Source organism: Myotis davidii, unplaced genomic scaffold (genome assembly GCF_000327345.1).
Source record: "Myotis davidii unplaced genomic scaffold, ASM32734v1 scaffold77, whole genome shotgun sequence".
NCBI classification, from domain to species: Eukaryota; Metazoa; Chordata; class Mammalia; order Chiroptera; family Vespertilionidae; genus Myotis; species Myotis davidii.
The window spans coordinates 3,025,849-3,036,746 of NW_006289713.1; the positions used below are offsets into that span (position 1 = coordinate 3,025,849).

A 10,898-nucleotide genomic window follows, 5' to 3' on the forward strand; every position below is an offset into this window, starting at 1 on the left:
GGCTTCATCACACAGATTTGTGGTCTCGTTTCTCTACTTAATAGTTCTACGTTTGGACAACCTCGGCTTCTATTGTGATTGGGAGAATATTCTGATGCAATTATCGCTTGTGGGCAGCATTGATTCCAAGCATATTTCTGCCTCATAGATGTCCCAATTCAGCAAAAATATTGTTTTTACTATGCCACCAAAATTTGAATTTATGTTAGCTCTGCAAAAACAAATCATTGTACCTTCAGCATTGAACCTTTAACTGAATCAACAAAAGTTTTTATATTTCCTAGGCTCCCTATTGCCCCTGTCAGTTGGGGGTTCCCTATGTCCCGCGGGCCCCTGGTGGGAATGGCACAGGGCCCAGGACCTGGAGGCTGGCAAGGCAGCGGGCTCCACACCCTTAAAATATTCATTTTTAAATCCTTAAATTCTAGTTTAGATCCTCTTGCCCACCATAGTCTCCGGGCCTGAGATTTGCTGCTTCTTTGCTTAAAAGGGAGATCAGTGAGTGTTAGAAGCAACTAGCTAACGCCTGGCCAGTCTCCCCTGGTCACAACCACGGTATTAGAAAGAATAGGAAGCTGGTCCCTTCCTATGGTTTCCAAGGCAAGTGGATGCTGCACACGTAGTCAGCACGTGGGATGGGATGTGGGAAACCCCAGGAGTGGGCACTTGAAGAAACTGACTTGCCAGAGGGAAAGCAGGACCCTGGCTGGTGTGGCTCAGTTGGTTGGAGTGTTGTCCTGTGCACCAAAGGGTTGTGGGTTCAATCCCCAGTTGGGGTGCATACAAGAGGCAGCTGTCTCACCTGGATGTCTCTCTCTCTCTCTCATAAAATTTTTTGAAAAATTAAAAAAGGCAAAGCAGCTTACCCCTGGCCCCCCCGGCCATGGTAGAACCAGAACCTACTTGTCCTCCCGCCACAGGCTGCCCGGGGCGACCAGAGGCGGCCTCGCCTCTGCCATCCACTCGTGAGCCTTGGAGCTCCTGCGTGCGAAGGGGACACCCCAGCTTTGGGAGATGACAGCTTTGCCCCCCACTGTTCATGACAAGGTATGGAGACTGCTGGCTGCTCAGTGGAGATAAAAAGCGATTGCCCAACAGGAAACATGAAACATCCCTTAGAATACAGCAAATAATTTTAAATTATAGGAAGAATGTTAAAATAAATATTTAGAGGTTTTGATGAAATGCAGCTCTGTTTTGAAGGAAAATGAGAAGCTGAAAAAAACAGGCTCAACTGCTATTTTTGCTTCATGAAGCCAACTTGGATGCAAGAACATGTGGGGAGAAGCCATCTTTTCTGCCCCACCTACCCCCCAAACCACGATTCCATATTCATTGATTCAGTCCTTTCTTTGCCAGTAGCTCCCACAGTGAGCACACCTATACCCTCGCAACTCCGGGGACAGTGGGCAAACAGCCATGCCCCTCACAGGTGCCAGGATGACATGATGGCCAGCCCCCGTGGGCTCTCCTAAAAAGCCAGGCATCTGCTCTCCCTCCTGTCCACAGTATCCACTGTATACAACGCCATGCCCGCACCCTGAGGAAACGGGCCAGTGGGGGTGAGAGCCAGCCCAGCGTCAGCCCTTGCTGCCCCACAGCCCCCTCCCTCAGGTACAGCCCAAGCCACCAGGGCCGTCCAGGGACCAAGGCCCAGGCTGTTTGCTCCAGAGCCTCCTCCTGACAGGGCAGGGCAGCGGGCAGGTACGGCTCCCACAGAGGAGCGGGGACAGGCCAAGTGGACGAGTGGCAGGACCAGCTCCCTGGGAAGGAGTCAGGCCAGTGGGGGGCAGCGGAGGGCTTGCATATTATGCTGGAGGAAACCAGGTGAGGAAGGTGCTACAAAAGCCCCTCACTAGCAGACGGAGGGAGGGACACAGTGCACAGGAAGAGCCAGGCCCCAGGGACCACACCTGACACTGACTAGTGGCCAGTCAGCAAGGCCCCAGGCTTCTCACTAGCTGCCAGCACTCAGCAGTGACCAGGACAGCCAGTCCCTGCCCTCACGGGATGTACGACCCCGAAATGACAGCAGGGAGCCAAGAGGCACTGACATGGGGGCTGCAGGGCTGGGGCTGCCTGACCCAGAGTGGCAGGGGCTGCAGGGGACTGTATCTTGGAAGAAGATGTGACCGGCCAGACTAACACACCATCCTGGCCAGACTGACACACCTCGCCGGCTTTGTGGGGACTATGGTCAAGGAGGGCTGCCCAGAGGGAGGACCTGGGCTCTTCTTCATCAGCCCCGCATTGGACTAAATCAGACTTTCCCAGCAGTGCCACACACTGTGCTATCTGGTCCGAGAGGTTCTGCATGTGTGACCACGAAGAGAGACGGGTTTTGAGGGCCTCGGAGGGGGAGCAGATGCGGGGGCCTCTGAGAGAAGGACACTGCCCCACTTCGAGGGACGAGAACCTGCACCTGATGGGGTGGCAGAGGCTGTAGCAGCAGCTCAGGTGGAAGGATAATTCACCAGGACGCTATCTAATTAATTTTGCGTGTGACTTTGCGCAGGAAGTAGAATTCGGTGCAAGCAGGGTTCCCAGAGTATGAGAAGCAGCTTAGAATCCAGGTCTTCCCTGCGGCCAGAGGCATGATGTCACCATGTGAAAAGAAGTGGCACCCACTCTGTCCCAGGAGGTGGGACATGGGTTCCCATTCACGGAGGCTCCATCGAGTCCAGCTGCACAGGGCGTTCTGGTAGAGAGAATGTGGGAAGGCCAGGCCTCTGGAAATTGCTCAGAAAGCCCTTGGGGGAGGGTAGGGGTTTCAGCCTCAGCCCCAGCCCACAGCAGAGCAACACGAGTGCGGTCCTGAGCCGGCACTGGCAGGTGGACGCCACCCCTAGGCGCTGGCTGCCTGGGTTCCCTCGCACACTTCACCAAGGATTCCAGAAGCCTGAGGACGAGCCAGGCTCTGGAGGGAAGAAATGCCTCCTGCAGCTGCTCCGCAGGCCACGGGGCCCAGTGAGATCTGGGCGAAGGGGCCTCCCTGGAAACCACTGTTTGGGGCCTTGTTTCCTCCAAGCCTTTGTTACCAAGGACGTTTTGTTCCAAGCCCCTACCCCTCACCTGAGATCATCGTCCATCTTCGTGAAAAGACGAGTCATTCTTTCCATGCCTGCTGGCCAGGTTGGGTGTGATGGGCCAGGTCCTGCTGGCATGGCAAGGGCTGGGAGGAGTGAAGGATTGTTACTTTATAGAACGTATTGTGACTTCCTAGAGAGAATTTGCTGTGGCTCCATAGCACTGCACTCCTTCCAGGAGAGAATAGCCCGCCCCCTGCACCCGCACTGTCTTCCTCATCACCACATCCTTGCACAATGCCTGTGTGCCTTCCAGGTGCCAGGCCATGTATAGGAAGCTCTTCACGTGAGTTATTCCACTTAACCCTCGGAATAGCAATAGGACACTCGCATTAATTTTTATCCTGAGTTCAAAGATAAAAGTCTGATGCTCTGAATCCTCATATGGATGGTCCATTGATTTTCAACAAGATTCCAAGACAGTGCAGTGGGGAAAGGACAGTCTTTTCAACAAATGGTGCTGACAGCTAGACACCCACATGCAAAAGAATAAGGTTTGAGCCCTAAAAAGCAGCACATACAGATATTAACTTGAAGAGGCCCACAGACCTTAATGTAAGAGCTAAAACCATAACTCTTAGCAGAAAGCAAATCTTCATGACTTTGGACTGGGCAGTGGTTTCTCTTTTTATGGCAATGGTTTCTTAGATACGACACCAAAAGCCCAACAAGAAAATAAAAAATGGATGTACTATACTTAGTCAACATTTAAATTTTTTATGCAAATGACATCATTAACAGTAAAAAGATAGAGGGCAGTGACTCAGCAATCCAGAAACGCATTTCTTGTGGGGCAGTGCACAAAAGGAACAACTTTTCACGGACAAGCTAAATTGGCATCCAAGAGCAAGGCTCCTGGCTTCGAGCTCAAGATGGCAGAGTTAAGAAGTTCCTGAGCTCAACCCCCTCATTGACACCAAAACTACTTCATACAGAGCAGCTGTCTCTGAGAATGACCTGAAGATTCACAGGACAGATTTTCCACAACTATGGATGTGAAGAAAAAGCCACCCTGCGATGGGTAGGAGGGGTAGAGACTAAGTCCAGTCAGGATCTACCCTGTCCCCACTCCCCAGGAGGTGACTCACAAGTGGGAGGGATATCACAACTGCAGAGGTTGTCCCCGAAGAGTGAGGGGTCCAGCCCAGTCTGGGGCACCGCCACTAGGAAGAGAAGCCCCCATAACATCTGGCTTTGAAAACCAGTGGGACTTACACCAGGGACAGCCAAAGAGCTGTAAGAAACCCAGGCTGCAGTCTTTCTCAGTCCCAGCACAGAGACAGCAGTTTGGAAAGCACCCGGGTCAGCCCTGGCCAGGTAGCTCAGTTGGTTAGAGTGCCTTCCAGTACGCCAAGGTTGAAGGTTTGACACCCAGTCAGACCACATATAGGAATCAACCAATGAATGCATAGGTAAGTGGAACAACAATAGGTTATTCTCTCTCTCTCTCTCTCCCTCCCTCTTCCTTCCCCTCTCCCTCTCTCTCAAATCAATATAAAAATAAAGAAAATCACCTGGGTCATTGGTGAAGGTGATGCACTGACTAATTTTAGGGTGTGTGCTAGAGGAACAAGGACCCATTGAAACTTTCTGCTCAGTCAGAAGTGCTGTTGGGCATCCTTATTTCCCCCATCTTGACTCTCCTCCACCTAGTTGGTCTGACCCAGGCAGGCACCTTAACCTTGCTGACACTGTTCACCCCATCCTGGCATTTCCTTGAGGACCCACCCAGGCTGTCACCCCTCCAAGCAGCTCCTGCCCTGACACATCCGGTGGACATCTCAGTTGACACCAGCACTCAGCAGCAGTGTGTCTGCAATAGTGTGGCTAGGCTCACAGCCAGCTACACCACAGGCCTGCCCTGTGCACCAATGAGCCCACAGCAGTTATGGCCAGGCTTCACAGCCACTGGGCCAGGGACCATCCTTGCCTGCCAGTGTGTACACAATAGGAGGCCACACTAGTCCAGGGAACACCTGGCTCTGGTGACAAAGGGGATTCCACAACTGGGCCACACAGGACACCTTCTAAATAAGGCCACTTTTTCAAGACCAGGGGATGTAGTTGACCCACCTAATACCTAGAAACAAAGAGGCAAAATTAGGAGACAAAAGACTATGTTCAAACAGAAACAAGACAAAACCCCAGAAAAAGAACTAAATGAAATGGAGGTAAGCTGTCTTCTAGATAAAGAGTTCAAAGTCATAGTTATAAAGATGCTTATCAAACTCTGCAGACAAGTGGATAAACTTAGTGAGGACTTCAACAAAGAGACTGAAATTACAAAAAGGACTGGTCAGAACTGAAGAATATAACAACTTAAATGAAAAATATACTGGAGGGAATCAACAGCAGGTCGGATGATGCAGAAGAATGGACCAGCAACCAGGAAGAGAGGATAGTGGCAATCACCAAATTGAAGATCAAAGAGAAGAAAAAATTTTAAAAATGAGGATAGCGTAAGGGACCTCTGGGACAATATCAAGCATACTAACATTCGTATCATTGGGATCCCAGCAGGAGAAGAGAGAAAGGGACAGAAAACCTATTTGAATAAATAATGGTGAAAACTTCCCTTCCCTGGTGAAGCAGAAAAATGCCTAAATTCAAAAGAAGCTAAAAAGCTCCCTCAGTGGGCTGGGCGTTGACCAAGCCAATGCTGGATGAATTAGATCAAAAGATGACAGAAGCTGAAACACAACCTCATGAGCGGAAGAAAGTGAATCTCTGGGGCCCATCTTCAGGATCCACCACTTGAAAACCTGATGATGTTTTGCCTGTTCTACAAGCAGAAAGCCGTAAGCAGAGAACCATATGAATACAGGGTGGGCAAAAGTAGATTTACAGTTGTGAGTATGTAAAACAGAGTTTACCCTTATATTATTATTTATTAATTATTGTATTATTTTTCCATATGAACAACTACAAACCTACTTGTGCCCTACCCTGTATTGCATTAAAGAAGGCTAGGCAGACAAAAACCTGGTCTCAAATGAAAAAGGCAGGGGAATGAGAACTTACGCTGCTTGCGTGCACTCAGACATGGGACACCAATGTGGGGACAAGCTGCATTTGCCAGTCCCCAAAAGCAAGCTGGAAGTGGGTCGGATGATTAAATGCCACAGTGCGGCTGCTGGGCTGCTCTGGCTGAGGCCCCGGGCCCTGACCCCTCTCCACCCAGTACTTTACACTTTGCAGGCTTCTACCTGTCCTGCCACCCCCATCCCTGAAAGCAGCTCTCCTCACAGACTGGTGCCCCACGCCTGAGTTGGAGCATGGTCTGCGTTTGTGAAGGGGCTGGTGTTCATCAGCTGTGATTTGTAGAAATAAAGCCTTGGTAAAGAAAAAGAGTGAGCCTTGAAAACATTGTGCTAAGGGAAATAAGCCTGTCACAGAAGGCCACATGTTGTGTGATTTCTTTTATATGAAATGTCCAAAAAGGGTAAATCCTTAGAGGCAAAAAGTGGATTCATGGTTGCAGGGTCTGGAGAGAGGGAGATATGGGGAATGACTGTTAATGGGTTTCCTTTCCAAGTAATGAAAAGTTCTAAAATTAATTGTGGTGATGGTTGCACAACTCTGCGAATATACTAAAAACTATTGCATTGTATACTTTAAATAGGTGAATGACATAGTATGTAAATGATATTTAAATAAGGCTGTATAAACACAACTGTGGCTCAGGGCAGTAATCAATGGGCCACATTCTACACAAAGGGCAGAGGCAGGACTTGGACTCAAGTCCTCAGGTCAAAGCTCTTTATCACCTCTTCTCGACTTACATCTCCCATGTAAGATGCCTAACCCCTGGTTTCCTCATCACTGATGACCTAGCCCCATGATATCACAGCATGGTCCACAAGCCAGCAGCATGGACAGCCCCTGCCAGCTGGTTGGTAGTGCAGAACCTCAGGCCCCTTCCAGACCAGCTGATCAGAATATACATTTTAACTGGAGCCGCAGGGAATTTATGTCCACATTAAGGGGCTAATTACACCCCTCACTTCCTCATAAAAGTGCCTCAGAAGGAGTCACCAACTATTCCTTGTTTGTGGTATGGGTCACCATGGTAGTGAGAAACACACCGATTTGGAATGAAAAGAGCTGGTTTCAAGCTCCAGCTGTGCCACTTCATTAACTAACTAATTCATTCATTCAACAAGCATTGATTATGATACAGCAGACGAACATAGACATGGACAAACAGACAAAATACCTGCCAGCCCTCACGTAGCTTACACAATAAATGAAGCTAACTAGCTCTTGCAAACTGAGAAAAGTCAGAAAGTTGGCTCCTCTCTCTGAACCTGTCTCCAGGCCAGTGGAATGGGGATGATGATAATACTGGCTTTGGATGGCTCTGAGGACTACATGAGAAAATATAGCAACTTGACAATTACATATCAGATTTTCCCCAAATATTTTTTAACAGAAGCAAAAGGGAAGTTTATGGCTAAAATATCTGAATGATTGCTTTGGTTCTAGCTGCTGGGTTTTCATTACTTTCTCAGGGTGCTGAGGGCAGCTACCTCATGCCATCACGTGAGTGGGAAACACCTGTTTGAGGAGAGCCAATGAGGCAGGGGGAAGCAGTCGGTGAGGCCCGGGAGCCCTGTAGGTGAGCGATAGGAGATTATGGCTACGATTAGACTCCCTGGGAGGCATGGCGTTGGAATTGTGGAGGCATTGTGCTTCATAGTCACTGAGCCACCTGCCTACCTTCTATGACCGACGCCCCTAGTATTTCCGATGGGGTCATCTAGCCTCCCATAAGACAAGCTCTCTGCCTCACCTGTCACCTTGTTGCATTGTTAAGCAGGACCAAGCGTTTTTGAAGAAAGGGAGCAAATACCCATTAGAATCTGATTTTTCCACATTTAAGCTCCTGAGGAATCACTTTAGCTCACAGGCACTATCTGCTTTCTAAGTCGGTGGCTCTCCTGGGTCGGTATGCTGTCCTAGAGACTTCTCCTGGTCTTGGTGGAGTAGATCATTTGGGCTGGCCCACCTACTAGAAAACTTGGACAAAGTGCAAAAAAAAATTTTTAAAGTTGGATGGCAAGTTAATAGCAGTGAATTGTAGGGTCCAGATTCAGGTGAGAAAGGACGTCTAAGGAGGGAAGGTTGACTTACAGTCTCCTCTCCATTTAATTCATCTGCAACCTGCCATGCCCAAGAGGCAGAAACACTTGAACAGGTAATTCAACAGACTCAAAGTGTAAGCCACAGATGAGGAGAAGGATCTAAAAATCACCAAGGGCTTAGATTGAGACTCTGAAGGACTGCACTTAAGGTTAAAGGAAGACTGAAAATTGACCATCTCTTGCAGATACTGAAGCCTCGCTTCAAAATAATGAATCCCTGATTAGCTTGCAGTGATAATGGCATTCCTTATCCCCCAGAAATTCACATAAATCCTCTTTTGGAGGAAGATAACATTGTCCTAAGCTTCAAATTCTCTACTTTTATATTTCATGTAAAATATCCAGCACAGAATAAAAAATAGCATGGAATACAAGGAGATGGGGCAACATAATCCCAAACAAAAGAAACAGACACTAGAAACAGAGCCATGGAAGATGGTAGTGAAGTTATCAGAATTCAACAATTTCTTAAAATTGGCATGGACCCAGGTTGCCGAGTGCTTGTGCACAGAGCTCGAAAACTAGCTCAGCAATATTACCTTGTTTACCAAGAAGCCATTCCCACAGCTCAGCTGGTACAGAGAGTAGCTTCTGTGATGCAAGCATATACCCCATCAGGTGGTATTCGTCCACTTGGAGTTTCTTTACTAATTTGTGGTTGGAATGAGGGGCAACCATATGTATTTCAGTCAGGTCCATCAGGAGCTTACTTTGCCTGGAAAGCCGCAGTGATGGGAAAGAACTAGGTGAATGGGAAAACTTTTCTTGAGAAAAGATATGATGGAGATCTAGAACTTGAAGATGCCATTCATACAGCCATATTAACCCTGAAGGAAGGCTTTGAAGGGCAGGTGACAGAAGATAACATGGAAGTTGGAATCTGCAGTGAAGCTGGACTTAGGAGGCTTACTCCAACTGAAGTTAAGGACTACTTGGCTGCCGTCGCATAATGAAGTGACTGAAAATCTGGAATCGCAGATAATCTCTATACTTAAACAAGTTTAAAGTATGTTTTGTTTTGCAAACTTTTTGTATACTTATTTCTACATGATTTAATGGATCAGTGTTTTTAAAATGATACTTATAACTCATAATAAACAGTTAAATCCAAAAATACATATATAAACTAAATGCTTGAGTCAAAAGACAATGATGGTATCTTTTTTGGCGATGAGAAAATGTGACTTTTTACTCAAATAAATTACTTTCTTGGCAGCATCCCCCATTTTTGTCGTTGTCCATCCCCCATCGTCCCTCCCATTGCTGACAGACTGCTTTGGTTTGTTACTGAAAGCTAGTTCATCTGCTAGACAAATGCCCTTTCTGAAAGAAAGGTTATCAGTCTTACATATCAAGGGCCCTTAAAAATGTGTGTTTTTAAAATCAGAGCTACCATTATTGCAGTTCTCTTTAAATTCTCACAACTTAGTCCATCCCTGCTTCTAGAAATTGGTTAACATCACAAGCTCTGGAGCTGCTTACATTCCAATGCTGACACTTACTAGTTGTGCTTCAATATTTAGTTCACCTCCCTGGACCTCAGTTTCCTCATGTATATCCTATATAATAAAAGGCTAATATACAAATTGTACCCTCGGGAGTTTGACCAACCAGGAGCGCTGACCACCAGGGGGTGGCGCAGAATGAAGGGGGTGGCCAGAATGAAGGAAGGCCTCCACCAGCAGCCGGATGCCGGGGAAGGAAGGCCCACAGCCAGAAGGCCCTGATCAGCCCTGATCGCCGGCCAGGCCTAGGGACCCTACCCATGCACAAATTTCATGCACCGGGCCTCTAGTAATAGTATAATGGGCTTTACCTCAAAGGTTTGTTTGTGGATTAAATAAGTAAATGTATAAATTTGGTGCATAATGAATACACCGTAAACAATAGCTGTTATTATTACTATAACATTAGAACCATTTTATTAGTACAACTCTCCCATCCCCTTTTTGTTCTGGCCCATTCCTCCTGATCCCCGTCAAGACTAAATTCAAAAGCTACTCTATTCTGTGACTCCAGTCCTGACCATTCCTACCAGGCCTCAGCTACACACACCAATGTGCAACTCTAGCCCCCAGAGCCATGTTCTATAGGCAGAGGTTTATACGAATTTAACTTACCACATATTGGAAACAAATGACCCACAAGGATAGGAAAAGAATGATTTCATTCCTTCCTCTTTTGATTCACTTCCATGGAGTCACATCTTACATGTGAGATTCTAAAGTCAGCGAGTTAAGTCACAGCTATGCAGTCAAAGTGTCCCCGACAACCCTTTCTAGTTTCCTTGCAGGGCACAGTGGTTTGGTGTATACACCCCTGACTCTAGGTCTGGCACGCTGAAGGTGGAGACCCACGGGGCCAGGCAAAGAACGGGCCCAGAGGAAAGTCTACAAGCTGAGGTCGGGGCATCTGAGCCGTTCTTGACAGAGGACTGGCCAAACCTAAGAAGAAATAACAGGAGTGATGGGGAATGGAGATGCAGGGATGAGAATCCCAGCGTCCTGCTCACCGGGAAGACTCACTCACTCCTGTCCCTGTCACGTTCACATCCTATGACACATGAACAGGCTCAGCGTACATCCAGAGGATGAAACCAAATGGAGCTGTGTCCTGTGATGCAGGGTAAACTCTCAACCCGGGGAGTTAACTAAATGTGTGCCTGATG

At 47.7% G+C, this 10,898-nt stretch overlaps 1 pseudogene; it reads left to right on the forward strand.

The window, feature by feature from the left end:
• The first annotated feature begins 5,682 nt into the window (after positions 1-5,682).
• LOC102761309 lies at positions 5,683-6,353 on the forward strand (annotated as a pseudogene).
• The last annotated feature ends 4,545 nt before the right edge of the window (positions 6,354-10,898 follow it).